We start from the raw sequence: 16,691 nt of genomic DNA, 5'->3' as shown, positions 1-16,691 counted from the left end.
CCTCCCCTCCCTTTTCCCTCCACCACTTCCCTGGTCCATCTCATTTCTAATCTCTCTGTAAAACTCAAAATGCTTTCTGTCCCAGGAAAGAGGAAGGCTTTCAGCATCAAGAGGTCTGACATGCCCATGCTGCAGTAGGTGTGGCAATATAATGACACCATTACTTTTTCGACATTTAGATGCCTTTTATGAGCCATCTAGCCTTGTGAACTCTGTTTTCTGTAATCATAGATTCTTTTATTTTTTTTTTTATAATCAGGACATTCCATCTTTTTAAAAAAAATTAATTTATTTATTTATTTTTGGCTGTGTTGGGTCTTCCTTTCTGTGCGAGGGCTTTCTCTAGTTGCAGCGAGCGGGAACCACTCTTCATCAGGGTGAGCGGGCCTCTCACTATCGCGGCCTCTCTTGTTGCGGAGCACAGGCTCCAGACACGCAGGCTCAGTAGCTGTGGTTCACGGGCCTAGTTGCTCCGCGTCTGTAATCAAAGGTTCTTAAAGGTGAAAGAGAGTTTATAAATCATTTACATCAACCTCGTGACTATTGACAGACTCTCTTCTAGTACGTCTTTGACAGATGAGTACCCAGGTTCACTTGGACTCTTTTGGTGACAAAGGGCTATCTCCCGAGATAATCTCTTCCCCTGTGAGAAACCCAGTTGCTAGAAAGTTCTTCCTTATCCTGAACCGAGTCTGCTACTCTGTCACATCTATCCAGTGGTGTCAGGAGTCCTTCTTTCATGGGATAGCCAGTCACACGTTTGCAGAGAGTTATTATGTCTCCCTAAACCCCCTATTTCACCCTTCAGCATTAATGTCAACACTGCAGTCCAGATGGCTGTCCTTGGAAGCTGTTCACTGTGCTGTCACGCTCTTTTTTTTTTCTTTTTTTTTTTGCGGTATGCGGACCTCTCACTGTTGCGGCCTCTCCTGTTGCGGAGCACAGGCTCCGGGTGCGCAGGCTCAGCGGCCACGGCTCACGGGCCCAGCCGCTCCGCAGCATGTGGGATCTTCCCGGACCGGGGCACGAACCCGTGTCCCCTGCATCGGCAGGCGGACTCTCAACCACTGCGCCACCAGGGAAGCCCTGTCACGCTCTTTTAAATCACCTGGAGCAGCACTGGACAGAAGACACCTGACATGGTCTCTGCTCAGCACCAAATCTGGTGATTTTGGACCATCGGTGTGGCCCTGTAGGTTGGGATGAAAGGTAAGGCAAAACCTAGAGAGATATCCAGAATCTAACTATATATATTATTACAAATTAATTGCAAGAGTTGTGTGATCCTAAGGCAATCACAAATGCATGAAAAACATCAGAATATTCCACTAAGTATAAGACCTTTTAGAATTAGAAGAAAAACACACTTCTCTTAAGACACAAAAAATGCAAAATTGGGCCAAATGGTTAATTTGGGTAGGAATTGCAGACATCTGTGAGAAGAATGAAAATTAGGTAATATATAAAACTTGAGTCCAGGGAAATGGGTTACTTGTCCTCTCTTCTCCCCCTTCTTCTACCCCATAAACACTTTGAAGTTATGGAGTCATTTCCATAAAAGCTAACTGAGTTCAAAGCATTCCATCAAGCTTTCCAAAGAAGAAAATGCAGACAGCCCCCCACTGAAATCTTGGATCATTTTGTAAAAATCTCATGCAGAGAAGGCCATTCCCCACAGTATCGCAGAAGGTAATCCCCCAAATTGTATAATAATGTAGTTAACTTAAGGGTTAAACTCATTCCATTCCTGGAAAGATTTAGAATTGTATAACATGTTTTAAGAAAATCAAACCAAGGATATTAATACTTTTATATCAATGAATTGACACATATATAAGTGTTATACAGTATTAGAATATTTACGAGAATTTGGGTCATCACATTTATAAATACCATTTATTATTTTTTAAATATATATCTATTTAAAAAATATAACACGCTGTATTACATTTATAAACATAGTTTAAATATTTTTAAGGTCTTTAAATTTATAATTGGAGCCAAATATTATTCAAAGCCCCTTTCAAAATGATTGTGAAATTTACTGGAATTGAATGATAGATTTTGCAAGTTTAACTTAAAAGCTTAAGAACTAGATTTTTGAAATAGATATTGTAAAGCACTGTATGTCAAAAATTTAAACCAAAATTAACCCTGAATAGTCTTTTCAAAAGTCACTTCAAGGGCAACAGAAAAACCTCACATTGAACAATGATCTTCCTGATCCTGTGATAGCCTCCTGGGCTGCGTTAGGAATTTCAACTCAGGCTGGAAAAATCTTACTCATATTGAACTTACCATCCAATCAACTGGTCCCTAATTTCCCTCTTCCTGGATTTTTCGCATGAACTGCCATCAGTTTAAGGTCACCTACTCCTGAATTTGTGCAGTTGACATGTTGAACGTGCACACAGGACAGTTGCCATCTTGTTGGCTTGGTACCCTTTCCCCTTCTCATTAAAATTCAGTGTGGGTTGGCTGAGCTCCTGTCCTCTCTCTCACCAACCTAGTCTTCTATACTAACTCTTCTTCTTCCCTTGATGCTCTGGCCGTGGGTAAAATTCTCAGCCCTCTCCACATTTATCCAAACTGAATCCTCCTTGACGTCATTGTCAGTTCCTTAACCTCAGCTCTTACTGTTCTTCCCTTTTCTGACTTCCTGTAGCAAGTATGGTCTACCAACCATTTTGCCCATTAACTGCATGATACCTGCATTGACTTAACCTTCCCTTCCAAGGTTTAGCTCCTGAAGGGCAAGGGCTTTGACTTATCTGTTCTTCAACAGCTAGCACAGAACTAGTGGGTGATCAATATACATTTGTTGAATGAAAGAATTTTCTTAGAAGCAACAGTGCCTACAGGTTTCATTACCACCTGTGTGCAGACACCTCCTCAACCATACAGATAAGACTCACTTCTCAAGCTCTTCTAGGCCATCTCTCTCATTATAGTAGTAAGAGTAGTTAATATTTATTAAACACTTAACGTAGGCACCAGACACTGTTTTAAGTGCTTTACTTGCACTAACTCATTTATTATTCACAACATCTCTATGAAAGAGGTACTATTATTATTTCCATTTAGTCAAGGAACAGATGAGTAACATGCCCAAGGTCACATAGGGGGTCAGTGATAAAACACACCGGCATCTGAATGTCAGTCAACTGGCTTCAGGATCTGCACTTTACAGGATGCCCAGATAGAAGCTTAACTGCAGATTACATACATGGAATCTTATCATCAGAAAAGACTCCAAGTATCCTCTAGTCCCAGTGATCTTTAATCTGGAGGATTTGTATTTCTAGGGCAATGAGAAGATTTTTCATTGGATATTTGAAGAGAATCTGCTTTCACATCCTTAGCTTCTATATCATCATTATTAAATTTGATCTGCCTGAGAAGTGGCCCGTTTTCCCACTTTACAAAAGACATAGTCCTTGTTTATCTAAAGTCTTCTTTTGGTGTCTTGCTCCAAGGGGTAAAACCTCCTGGGCACCAAGCCAAAGGGAAGCCTTCATCCACCAGGGCACCATGAAGCCCAGGACAGCCAATCTCTGGGGGAACATTTCTATGTAAGCATTTCTGGCTAATTGCCAGAAAAAGATAAAAATCTAAGAGGCTTACCCATGATCCCAAACTAGTTAATGAGTTGAGAGGAAAGTTAGGTCTCTAGTCATGGAAGTAAATTTCAAACTAAGGATTTATAGGGACAGGATAAGTTTTGACAGAAAGGAGTGGAGAGGAAATTTCAGTCGAAAGAGTGGTACAGGGGGAGTTTAGAGGCTGAGATGAGCAAGCCCTATGTTAGAGAACTATAGATTTGCTAGTCTAGGTCTGACCTTGGGAAGAATGAGAAAATAGGTTAGTTGGAGGATGGTGAAGGGATTTGGCACCTATCCTTGAAGAGACATAAAGCTGCAGTAAGTTCCTAAACAGAAGAATCCGAAATGTTTTAGCAGGGGACTGGGTGGGATGGAGATCTTAAAGAAAGATGTTCAAGAGACTGTTGCAATAATTTAGGGGTGTCTTGATTTGATAGAGGCTACAGAACTGGGAAAGAAAGGACAGGTCTGAACAAGGGTGTAGCGAAAAAATCAACAGGACTTGGGAGTAAGTCCTAGAGGAGGAGAAAACATGGCACCTGAGTTCTGAGTCTGGTTGTTTAAGAGCATGTTCCGACTCTGCTAAGGAACTGGTAGAGAGGCAAAAATATGCATTCACTCATTCATTCACTTTTAAATCCATTCAACAAGTATTTATTGGGCAAACACCATGTGCTAGTCACTGTACTAGGTGGTGAATAAAACAGTTTTTGTTTCGCAACCTCACAGAGCTTGGATAATAAGTAACACAAATAGACAAGTTGTAGCTAAGCACCATCAAGAAAAAAAAATACTGAGGTAACAGAGAATGACAAGGGGAAGTGTTTCTACTTAGAGTAAGTGGTGAGGTGATATGCTCCATTTAGGTGATCTATAAGATGAGACTTAAGGATGAGCCAAATTCCTGATTTTCTGTCCTAAGAGGAACAAAGAAGGGGGTAACATTTGTTGAGCACTGAAGAATACCAAAAGGTGTATACCACATTACTAATCCCCATTTTACAGAAGAGGAAAACTGAGGCTCATGAGGCTGTAGAACCTGACAAAAGTCACATAGGATTCAACCCCATGAGCTCAAAGCACATGCTCATGTCAATCAATAACTTGTAAGTATTCCTAAGGAGAATGAATCATCAAAGAAAATAATCTGCAAAGAACTTGGATTGACACTGGAAGGATGATAGCAAACACCATAAAGAAAGAAGGCATGTAGCTATTTTCAGATGAGTAAAGGTGTCTGAATTGAACAAATCCTAGACACTGAACAAGATTGCGGTTGTAAAGAGGAGCCACTGTCAGAAACCTCTGAGGAAGCATGGGGAACACATTAGAGATGAATAACTGTACCCTCTTTTAAAAAATAGGAGTGGGGGGCAGCAGCACTGGGAAATAATAGATCTATAGAATTGACATTGATCTCCCAGCAAAATTCTGGGCAAGTACGCCAGCAGAGAGGTTAAGAACCTCAGCTCTAGCATCACATAGACTTTGAAGGAGCAAATCTCAGTTCCTCCACTTTGTAGCTATGAGCATATCACTTACCCTCCCGGAGCCTCGGGTTCTTCATCTGCAAACAGGAGACAATAAGGACCCCTTCCCAGGGCTGTGGCAATGATTTAATAAACTCATGTACGTAAAGCATTCAGTAGAGTACACAATAGATGGAAAGCATTCAATAAGCTATAATAATTAGAGTTACAATTTCTCAAATACATTATTAATCAGTTGACTGGTGAGAGCTTAGAAGAGGAAAGGGTGATAGTCAATCCATCATTCATTCTACACATATTTATTTTTATTTTTATTTCTTTACATCTTTATTGGAGTATAATTGCTTTACAATGGTGTGTTAGTTTCTGCTTTATAACAAAGTGAATCACTTATACATATACATATGTTCCCATATCTCTTCCCTCTTGCGTCTCCCTCCCTCCCACCCTCCCTATCCCACCCCTCTAGGTGGTCACAAAGCACGGAGTTGATCTCCCTGTGCTATGCGGCTGCTTCTCACTAGCTATCTATTTTACGTCTGGTAGTGTATATATGTCCATGCCACTCTCTCGCTTTGTCACAGCTTACCCTTCCCCCTCCCCATATCCTCAAGTCCATTCTCTAGTAGGTCTGTGTCTTTACTCCTGTCTTACCCCTAGGTTCTTCATGACTTTTTTTTTCTTAAATTCCATATATATGTGTTAGCATACGGTATTTGTCTTTCTCTTTCTGACTTACTTCACTCTGTATGACAGACTCTAGGTCCATCCACCTCATTACAAATAGCTCAATTTCGTTTCTTTTTATGGCTGAGTAATATTCCATTGTATATATGTGCCACATCTTCTTTATCCATTCATCTGTCGGTGGACACTTAGGTTGTTTCCATCTCCGGGCTATTGTAAATAGAGTTGCAATGAACATTTTGGTACATGACTCTTTTTGAATTATGGTTTTCTCAGGGTATTTGCCCAGTAGTGGGATTGCTGGGTCATATGGTAGTTCTATTTGTAGGTTTTTAAGGAACCTCCATACTGTCCTCCACAGTGGCTGTATCAATTTACATTCCCACCAGTAGTGCAAGAGTGTTCCCTTTTCTCCACACCCTCTCCAGCATTTATTGTTTCTAGATTTTTTGATGATGGCCATTCTGACTGGTCATTCTACAAATATTTACAGGATCTTTTCCAGGGAGAAAAGAGAAGATACAAAAAGGAATTGTGATTTATGTTCTAACTGAAAGAGAAAGATTTGGCTTATTCATTAACTCTCCCAAGTTTCCATTACTGGTTACACTGTATACAGTTTTTTCTGCTTGATCTGGCCGGGAGGTTGTAATTCTGCATTTTTTGTGTGTGGTATTGCAATCTATCTGTTGCCATGGAGAGATAAAGTGAAAAAAAAGGCAAACCCTGGTTTCAATACAAACAGTGTCAAAGAACAAATATAGAAAAAAAGTAATGAAAACAAATGGAAAAAGCAAAATGGCTTTCTGCTTGAATGTGTATATGACAGCACGAAATCTCTCCTGTCATGAGGTAAAACAGGAAACAGAATCAATACCCCATATTTTAAGTATTGGCTTGAATTCATATTTTTAAATACATTAAACTAGCCATGAAGATTTCATAAGCAGAATGGAGAATATATTAATTGTAAATTACTTCTGTACTTTATTTTCCTAGATGGTTAGAGCTAATTTTATAGCCATATTTTATCCTGGGAACTCGACACCTGCAGAAATGATATAAGGATATGTGATTCTTTCTCCTTTAGACTTGCAAAAAACGATTTAAGAAAGCTTTGTTGTGGCATTTAATTTCACATTCTCTTGCCTCAAACACACAACCTCAGGGGACTTCCCTGGTGGTGCAGTGGTTAGGAATCAGCCTGCCAATGCAGGGGACATGGTTTTGAGCCCTGGTCCAGGAAGATCCCACAGGCCGCGGAGCAAATAAGCCTCTGTGCCGCAACTACTGAGCCCGCATGCCACAACTACTGAAGCCCGCACGCCTAGAGCCTGTGCTCCGCAACAAGAGAAGCCACCAAAATGAGAAGCCTGTGCACTGAGAGGAAGAGTAGCCCCTGCTCGCCACAACTAGAGAAAGCCTGTGCGCAGCAATAAAGACCCAACGCAACCAAACCAATTAATTAATTAATTAATTAAAAACAAACAAACAACACACATCCTCATGTAGAAAGGCAGAGTCCAAGGGAAGGCGTTAGAGACGATAAGGCAATCAATGTCTATTAAGCACCTACCACATTTTATACATTTTCAATACGTTATTTCACTTAATGCACACAACGCACCCAAGGGACACATATTGGACCAAGAAACTAGGTTCAGAGAAGCTGTATGATTTGCCCAAGATCTTACTGCCCCTAAGATGTAGGTCAAGGGTTTGTAACTTGAATCTTCGGACTCTAAGCTTGAGCTCTGACCACTTACTTCACAATGTCACATCCTATCAGACAAAGTGGTTTTAGAGACCAGAACGCAGGCTGGGAATGAGACCTGGCTCTCATCCCTAATGTTAAAAGCGATGGGATAACTTTACTCCTCTGGGGTCGTTTTCTTATTCGGAAAAGAAAAATAAAGGGCTAGAATACTTGGGGTCAGCCTCTAATCCCATCCACAGTCCTGCAACTTATGGTCAGAGGTGGATTTACTGTGAAACTAATAAATCCGGAGCTTCAGAGCCCCTCGCTTGTATGGTTCCTGTAAGTGCTAGTTGTTATGGGGAGCTATAGAATGTTCTAGGTAGAGAGGAAAAGCCAGGAAGCATGTCTTCGTAAGCATCTCTGGTAAATTGCCTGAAGAGGTTTCAGGGGAAAGGTCCTGAATTTTTCCGCTTCCTGAAATTTGAAGTCTAAATAAATATTCACTTTTCTACCTAATTTGTGTTCACAGTTTTTTACCCTGTTTCCTAACGAAGGCTCACATATTGTATAAGTGCCAGGATGTGTCTCTCTGTGGTCCAGTGTAGGAAAAGGGGACAGAATAAGAAGGGAAACTAAGGCAGGGGCTTCAGAAGTCTCCGTAAGCTGCCAGGTGCCAACAAGGCTGCTGACCCGCTTTGTACTTCCAGTCCTGCCTGGAGGTGGTGGGCACCATGCACCCCCTCATTCCCCCTCAGACACACGACTACTTGGGACAGCTGCTATCCCACCTTAGAAGTACCTGAGATGTCACCCATGCCCATCGAACCTGAGTGCAGAGCCTCCCTGAATGGAAGTCTTTGATGAAAAACACCTTGTAAAAAAGCTGGCGATCCCCACTCATCAGCTCCGCACTTGGGAACCTCCCGGAGACAGTGGCAAAGAGAGGCCCCATAGGCAGGAGGCCCTGGAAAGGAAAGAATGTCTTTGAGAACCGGAGTTTCCGCAGCCTTTCAAACCTAACCTCTAAAGAACCAGTTGATGGCCAAGACCCCCTTCTGTACATTCTGCCACCTGCCCGACCCATGATTGCCAGCCCCTCTTTTTTGCTGTCTTTTCCATTCCCACCTGCTATGGTTCTCATGTCACAGTGGGGAGAAATCACAAGCAAGGGTGGGCAACACATTCTCAGACTGTGTCTGCATAAGAATCAAAGCCATAATCTGGATAATTCATGGCAGAAAACTTACTTCTGTATCAACAAGGCTGATAACTTATTTCGGACATTTTTCTCTTTGAAATGGCCTGATAATTGCTCCCAATTTCCACTTCACTATAAAAGGCAAGAAATAACCTCGGAGTTCCTTTCCCAAGCAGTTCAGTTATAAGGGGTAGTGCAGAGGTACCTCTGGCTGAGGTAGAATGAGTCTTTCCAAAGCATGCTACCATGTTTCTTGGAAACCTATCTTGACCTTAAAGCAGACTAGAGCTTGCAGAATTTAGATGCAGGGCCTGTGTCTGTCCCCTTTCTCCTTCCCACCATCCTGACCACCACCTCAGCCTCTGCCCTGACATCCACTTTTAATGGCCTTAAATCTCTGGGGCTCAGCTTCTTCTACAGCCGAGGCCTCGAGGCTCAGGAAGGGCTGGAATGAGGGTATCCGAGTCATGATGTGCTTATCTTCTAGAGACCAGCACTGCCCAGTAGAATTTCCTGTGTCGGAACTGTTCCATGGCCATGCTGTCTGATGTAGCAGCCACTAGTCCCATCTGGCAGCTGGGCATTTGAAATATGGCTAATATGGCTGAGGCAACTGAATTTTCAATTTTATTTAATTTTAATTAACTTAAATTGAATAGGCTCATGTGGCTAGTAGCCATCATGTTGGAGAACACAACCCTAGATCCTCAGATCGCATATGCCCTGAGCCTGTGGATCCGCTTCTGTTCCTGGATTTCAGAACAAATGTCATGAAGTGGGTGTCTTAGTTCTGTGAGTGAGGAGGAGCTGGTGGTGTTGGACTTTCTGTAAACATCTGAAATGCGTCGCTTTGCCCTTATTGTTCTGTAATTGATATTAAAGTGAGAAGGAAACTCATATTTATTGAGTGCCCGCCAGACACTCAATATCTATTTATAATACATCATATATATATTATGTGTGTGTGTGAGTGTGTGACAAAAATATCTTGCCACCTTCTGCCTCCCCAGGCCCTTGGCAACATCTGGTAGGCTGATAGGAGTAAAGATGAGGGATGCTAGATTAAAGAAACAAGAGAAGTAGAGAAAGGGGTACACCACATTGCCTATGAAAGAGCGGGAGCCTCTGGGGACAGGGCAATGGGTCGAAGATGTCTGAGAGGCAGGTGGAGGCTTTAGCCAGGCAGACACGAGTATTAAGGAGAAGAAGAGATGAGAGACTGGGGCAGCTGCTACCCAGTGTGGCGCCTTAGGGACTTACTAACTTGGGTCAAAGGTTTTAAGGCTGTTTTGCTCTGTGTAACAGGCTGCAATAATAGCTACCATGGCAAACACTTTCTAGACTATTCCCAGGTGCTCTTCTTTACATCTAGTCATACATTTAATCCTAGACTCTAGGCCTTGGCTGTAGGAGAAGCAGAGCCCCCAGAGGTTCAGCACCACTGGAAGCGGATGTTAGGGCAGAGGCGGGGGGGTGGTGAGGGCCGTAGGAAAGAAAAAGGGGCCTTGCATCTAAATTCTGCAAGCTCTGTCTAGTGTGCCTACGGTCAAGATAGGTTTCCAAGAAACAAGACAGTAGGCCTCGAAAGGATTCCTTCTGCTACGGTTGTTCTACTTCTTGGAGACTCCAGTTCTGAGGCAAGCACCTTCGTTTCACAGATGAAGAGACCGAGGCATGGAAATGACCTGAAAACTTGCCCAAGGACATACAACCGAGAAGTGAGGGAGTCAAAATTTGAATTTAGGCAGTTTGGTCCGTGGCTTATTCATACGAGTCCTGCCATTTGGAAGCCGTGCTTGTCATATTTAAAGAGACCTCCATATAGATAGACATTGCTTTTCAAGATATTTTGGAACTGATTTGTTTCTTTTGAGCCTGACGCTCTGCCTAGGCAGGGTGGGAAGAAGAAAGTTATTTTGAGTTTTGTTTGAGGCCCATATATGACTCCCAATAGCTCTGAGCGGTATCTGTGATTATCCCTATTTTATAGATTCTGAGGAAGTGAATGATGTAGCCAAAATCACATCACGAGGATTTGAAGAAAAGTCTGTTGACTTTCCATGTTCCTTCAATTACACAGATGTGTTTTGCCTCCACACGTACACCTACAGACCTCTCTTAGCTTCTGAAACAAAGTCATTGAGGTTTTTTACCTAAACACTGAATGAGTAAGAAGTTATTGAGAAGGTTTGACAGGAAGGAAACAGGCTACAGGTTCTGTCATTCTGTCTCCTGAAGCTGGCGGGCTCTTCCAGGGCAACTCCACGTTAATTATGACGGATAAGTCCCAAAGGGAGCCACGGCAAAATGAAGACGGTTTGCAGAAAATGAGATTTGTAAGCTGAAGCCAAAGGCATTGGATTCATGGAATCTATGCAGGTTTCACAACTCTTCCTCCCTGAAGATGACTTGGAAAGCTTTAAAAAGGAAGATGCCCAGCGTCCAAGCCAAGGGTCCCAAACAGTAGGCCTGGGAAGTGGCCCCTGAGCCCTGGCCTAGGGACAAGGATGAGAGAAGGGACCGGTGTGCCTGTGACTGAGGGGCTTACCCTTCCACGGCGGCTCCACAGCACACAGCAAAGCGGCTGTGGCTAGCTGGGCACTGGAGGCTCTAGACCTGTGTGCAAATCCTGATTCTGGACCTTAGAATTGTGTGACTTGGACCATGTCAATTGATTTTCCCAAACTTTAGTTTTATCATCTGGAAAATGTTGGTATTTTGTGACTTTACTACTACGTGTTGTGTGGAATCGGTTTTGAGGATTATTTAAAATAATAATTGCCAGATTAAACTGGCATACAGCAGGTGTTTACTGGCTTTCAATAAATCTATTTAAGGATAAATTAAAAAGAAGAATGGAAATGAAACTGTCTGTCAGATATAGGACTATACCACCAGGAGAAATAATGAATTTTCCTCTGGAGATTTTAAATAATTTGTGATTTTTCCAAACACTGAGTACTGCCTTATCCTTTAAAGTTTCCTTATAATTAAAGAAATTTGCCATGCCATTATTTTTTGACTAAGAGAAAAATCAATTATAAGTCATACTTTTAATTTTTAACGGAATTTTCATCAACAGTACCCTTTTATCAATGAGTAATTATATTTCTTAATTGCACAAATGTCTATCAAACATGATTCCTTTCAGATGCTACAAAGCACTGAACATTTCCTGAAAAGTCTGTTATCTGTTAAACGGCTGCCATGGAAGTTCTTTTAAAGGCTGAGTAAAAAAAACAGACCTGCATTAAAGCGCTTTAGAAGTATCAACAGAAGAGCTAATGAATTCTCTTCAAAGACATTAAAATAGTTTAGTTATGACTGTAACATTGAAGGAACGAATGGCTGTTGTTCTAACAAATAATTACTCCCCATACAAGCGAAGAGTCAAGTTATAGAGTGCTAATCCTTCCAACTTTACAGCAGAAGTACCAAAGTCTGCAAGTGGGCACATGCATTCTTGGGTTTCGTCCCCTGAAGAAGAAAAGATGCCCTAATATGGAGTAATTGTTTGTCCTGCTCATTCAGACTGTGGTCAGCCAATGTCCAGGGGTGACCACTAGGAAATTCGCCTGTTTTATCCTGAGTTTTTACAAGAAACGGAAGGCACCCTTTTCCCAAGGAGAAGTTGAATTTAATGGCGCCTGAGTGTGCTAGCCCAGGATTCCCTGGAGCCCATCTTAGGGCTGGTACAGTTGCCAGTCAGCTCCAGCCGGTTGAGATGTTATCCCAATTGATGATCATATCTGCCTACTTTTCTATATACTGAGAAGGCCAAGTTGCTTCTGCCCTTTAATAAGCCGGCTCAGCTGTTTCAGTTTGCCTGGGGTGCTTAAGAGAAGGCTCTTCAGTAGAGGCTGAAGTTGACCTTCGGGGGGGGCCTCCATCAGAGACATTCACACCAAGTGCTGGTGATGGGCCCATGGTAACGGTGGGTGCTTTCTTTTACGGTCTACATCACATGATCAGTATTGCTACACATGTCTCCTGCCTGCGCCAGGTCAAGGTCTATTTCATCGACATCATTAATTTGGAAAGAGCTTGATTTTGATGTCAAAGAGACAGGAGTGGAGCTGCCGATTCCCAGCTGTGTGACCTTGGGAAGGTTAATGAACCTCTCTAAGCCCAGGGTTTTTTTCTACCTATACAATGAGAGTGATAAATCAATTTAATGTAAGGATTAAATGAGATGGTGCATACAGCTCACAGCACATAAGAGGCCGACCTTAGGTCAGAAATAATAATTTAAAAAAATTAATTCTTTTCGTTCCTGGCCCACCTATAGTCACTTGTGTGGTAAATGATGCATTAAATTACAAAAAGTTAGAGTGTCGTACAGGGAAACCTGTATCTCTGGAAGATGATTGAACTATACCAAAGGTGTAATAATCAATTCCTTAGAAAAGCAGGTTATTAAACTGCCTGTACTTCTCATGCTTGTTATAAAAACACATACATGACATACATAATCATATTAATGGGAAAAATCTTGGAGAATATGCAATCAGAGATTATCAATGGTTCCCATATGTGTGGTGAGATTTTTATCTTTTGCATAAATAGATTTTCTAATTTTTCTTCAATGAATATGCATTACTTATGAAGTTAAAATCCACTTCTAAAACCATTTTGTAGTACTTAAATGGCATTGTTCATTTAAAATATACCTTTTTCCCTGTTCCTTCTTTCGTATTAGGACATCGCGGCTCCTGGTGTCCTAGAAGCTGTCCTCCCTGCATAGCAGCACAGGGGTGGCAGGTGCCCATGCCTGGCTCCTAAGGTCCTGGGTCTGAGAGACAAGAGAGAGGACCTAGTGAAGGGCCAAGGAGGAATGCCTCTTTATTATTCTGCTGCTGGGGAATTGCACTGACGGATTGAGCACTGACAGTGTGTTCAGGAAGCAAAACAAAGGAATTGTTCCTGAATAGCATTAGGCAGGAAGAGGAAAGGCCAACTCAAGGAATGGTCTTGCAGGCAGGAAACCTGTGTGGAAGCAGTGCTTATAAAGCATGCACAGGCAAGTCTGTTACTCCTAGTTTTCTCCCGGTATCTCTACCTACCTACTCTGTCCTAATAGGACTGCCGCATCCCATGCATCTATACCATTCCATACCCCCAGACTCCCCCCGGCCCCTGCCCACACACAGGCATTACCAGGCAGTTCAAATCGTATTCACAGAAGATGGGCAGACCCACAAGGTAGGAGGACCTCCTTCCAGCCAGGTTGGATTGGGTGGGGGAATCTTCCTGGGGAACTCTAGAGGCAACACAGAAAGAGAGAGAAGCCTAAACTTGGTGGAGAAGAAAAGCAAAGGTCTGAGTCAGGGAAGAGATGCCCTGGCGCTCCGTTCAGTGGGCCAGCCGAGGCTGAAACAGAAACTGCAGGTGCCAGGCCAGAAGTGGGCAAGATTGGGAGCCTGATCGGAAGGAAACCAAGTGGGTGAGCGGGTCAGTACAGCACAAGCACTTGAAGTCCTGAGAACCTGGATTCATCTGTCCTTCACCACTTCCTAGTTGCGACCTTGGGAGAGTCACTTCCCCTCCCTAAGCCCCAGTTCCTCATCTGAAAAAGTGAGCATGATTCCAGGACCTTGCGGGTTGCTGGGAGGATTCAATCAGATGGGATGTGAGTTAGCGAGGTCTGGTTTAATAGGCTCATTCTGTGTGGCTCTGGGAGGGCCATGGAGCTTCAGTGGAGGTAGGGGAGCAATGACACTTCAAGGTAGAGGAGGGTGGGTGGGCTGCCCTGGGTGCAGGCGATAAGAGGGCACCCTTTCTGTAGAGGATTTACAGGCACTAATAAAACGGAATAGAAAGCACTGTTGCCAACACCGAATTAGTGAGTACCGAGTTGTGCCGGAGATTCTGAACAATATCAGTGATGAAACGTTCCCTGCCAGGGAGCTCTGCTCCACCTCTCACCTGTCCCACCCCAACGCCACCCTGCAGGACACTCTGGCCTGGAGAATTAGCAGATGAAACTGCACCCCTCCCACCACGAGGCCACCCTGCCTGCGAGCTCCTGGGTCAATTATCAGCCACTCCAACCCCCATCACACTCCTGCCCCAGTGGTTTTGAACAAGGAAGGGTAATTCAGGAGCAGACTCTAGTTCCATTTCTCGGTACAATGAACAGTGAGGCAATTCTAGACTGGGTGCCCGGGTGTGTTAACCATAACTTAGGGAAGGCAAAGAAGAAAGAGGTAACTGAAATAATCTCCTTTTTGGTCAGAGCCACTCTGCCAAAGTTCTCTCTGCCATTCCCCCAGTATTTCTGTCTGTGGCTTCTTCCCAGAAGCTTGCCGTTCCCCAGGGACCCAGGAACGTCTCCCCTGATATATCTCTGGTGTGGTTCCACTCTGCAGTGATGCTCGGCCACCGGGATACAGGCAAGGCCTGGAGGCTCATCCTGGAGGGTGGGAGGGAAGCTGCAGGCAGAACAGAGGAACTGGACCAGGAGGCCGGGGGTGCTGAGGCCCCAGAAACACGTAAATCAAGGGTCACAAACTTGGTCACGTGAATTCAATGAATGAAGCTGGCTGCTGTCAGAGCAAAAACACTGTGTAGCCTTGTCTGCTTGTTTCGAAGTTCTGGTTTTTTCAATGTACTATTCATTTTCCCACTTTGGCTGGGAATAAATATTTCTTCGACCTGCATCAGAAAAACAAAACACTCGGCTCTGTGATGAGGAGAAAATCGGGAGGGCCGGGGCAGTGTAGATGGAAGCTGGCTTGTCCCTTGTGAAGGGGGTGGCCACTGCACTCTAGTCACTGCAGGAATGCGGGTGAATTCAAGCCAGGGCTCCTGATTTGACAAGAGAACCCGGAAGTCTGGACCGTGCCATGAACTCTTCTAAAATGAATGTTGGTTCCATAACAAATGACAACAATAGCCCTGGAGGACCAGAGAAAGTACAGCAGATATGGCCCTCAGGCCACTCATTTTTGATGCCGCAACAAAGTTTGTTCTTTGTTCCCCAAGGGAGGTAAGGTAACGATTTCCTGTGGAGGCCAGGCCTTCCTAGAGTGGGTGCCGATGTCTCTTCCTGCCTGGGACTGGTCATATCTTGCAGCTGTGCTAGCTCACTTGCTGGTGAGATAATGACACCTTGCAGTCCCCGGGGGCTCAGTCCCTGGGGAGGATTCCAAGGTGGCAGATGGTGGTGCTGTTTTCTGCATCCTTTCTACTCCTCCCTGTGTTGAAAACTCTTCTTGTCCTGAAGGCCACGGCCAAAGACAGCTCCAGAATGTCTCTTCAGAAGGGATTTAGGGTTACCCAGCTTGTTGGAAGGAAGGGAGGACTTGAAACTGCCTTTGCATAGCGCTTTATTATATTAAGATTGAGAAGAGGCTGTGAACTGTCCTTATCAAATTTTGAAGCAAGGGCTGCCTGAGGCCATCATAATGTTTCCATCTCCCCAGCAAAAGCATTCTTAGGATAGGATTGGATACAGCTCGTCACACAAAGGACGTTGATACACGAGGAGGTTTTACTGTGGTATCTGTCCCAGGAATAGCTGTGTGCTGGCAATGCTTTTAAGCCAAAGGAATTAATCTTTATTAGTGAAATGCCGCGATCATGGCACCCTCTGTTTAAAATCCTTCTAGGATTAGGTACAAAGACCCAGATCACTTGCAAAGCCCACTTTGATCTGGCCTCTCCTTGCCTCACTGCCCTTATCTCCCACAACTCCTCCCCATACTGGGTAGTTTTTGCTTCCTTGAGTATGTCACACTCTCTTTGGCATGTCTTTATTTGGCTGACATCTACCCATCCTTCAGGCCACCTGAGATGTCACTGCCTCCGGAAAGCCCTCCCACTCCCCCGAGACTGGGCTAAGTATCCTTCCTATATACTCTCCCCAGGAAAACAATTTAGTTGTATTCTATCACGCTGTTGCAGGTTGGGGTCTCCAGAAAGCAAACGCAGCATTGTAGTCAGGAGTGGAAAAGGCTGGGGAGTGTCAGTTGTGGAAAGAAAAGGAGAGTGTGTTTGTTTCCTGTGGCTGCCGC

The 16,691-nt window shown here is 43.7% G+C and overlaps 1 long non-coding RNA gene across 1 annotated transcript; it reads right to left on the bottom strand.

Moving 5' to 3' along the window:
* Positions 1–310: 310 nt before the first annotated feature.
* On the bottom strand, positions 311–15,284 carry LOC132506746 (uncharacterized). Its single transcript, XR_009535949.1, has 4 exons — positions 15,188–15,284; positions 13,834–13,936; positions 13,347–13,468; positions 311–478 (listed from the first exon to the last, which is right to left on the bottom strand). It is a non-coding gene; the product is annotated as an uncharacterized LOC132506746 (long non-coding RNA).
* Positions 15,285–16,691: the final 1,407 nt, after the last annotated feature.

The sequence above is a fragment of the Lagenorhynchus albirostris genome, chromosome 16 (assembly GCF_949774975.1).
Source record: "Lagenorhynchus albirostris chromosome 16, mLagAlb1.1, whole genome shotgun sequence".
Taxonomy (NCBI): domain Eukaryota; kingdom Metazoa; phylum Chordata; class Mammalia; order Artiodactyla; family Delphinidae; genus Lagenorhynchus; species Lagenorhynchus albirostris.
This window is presented reverse-complemented; position numbering and strand designations above follow the sequence as displayed.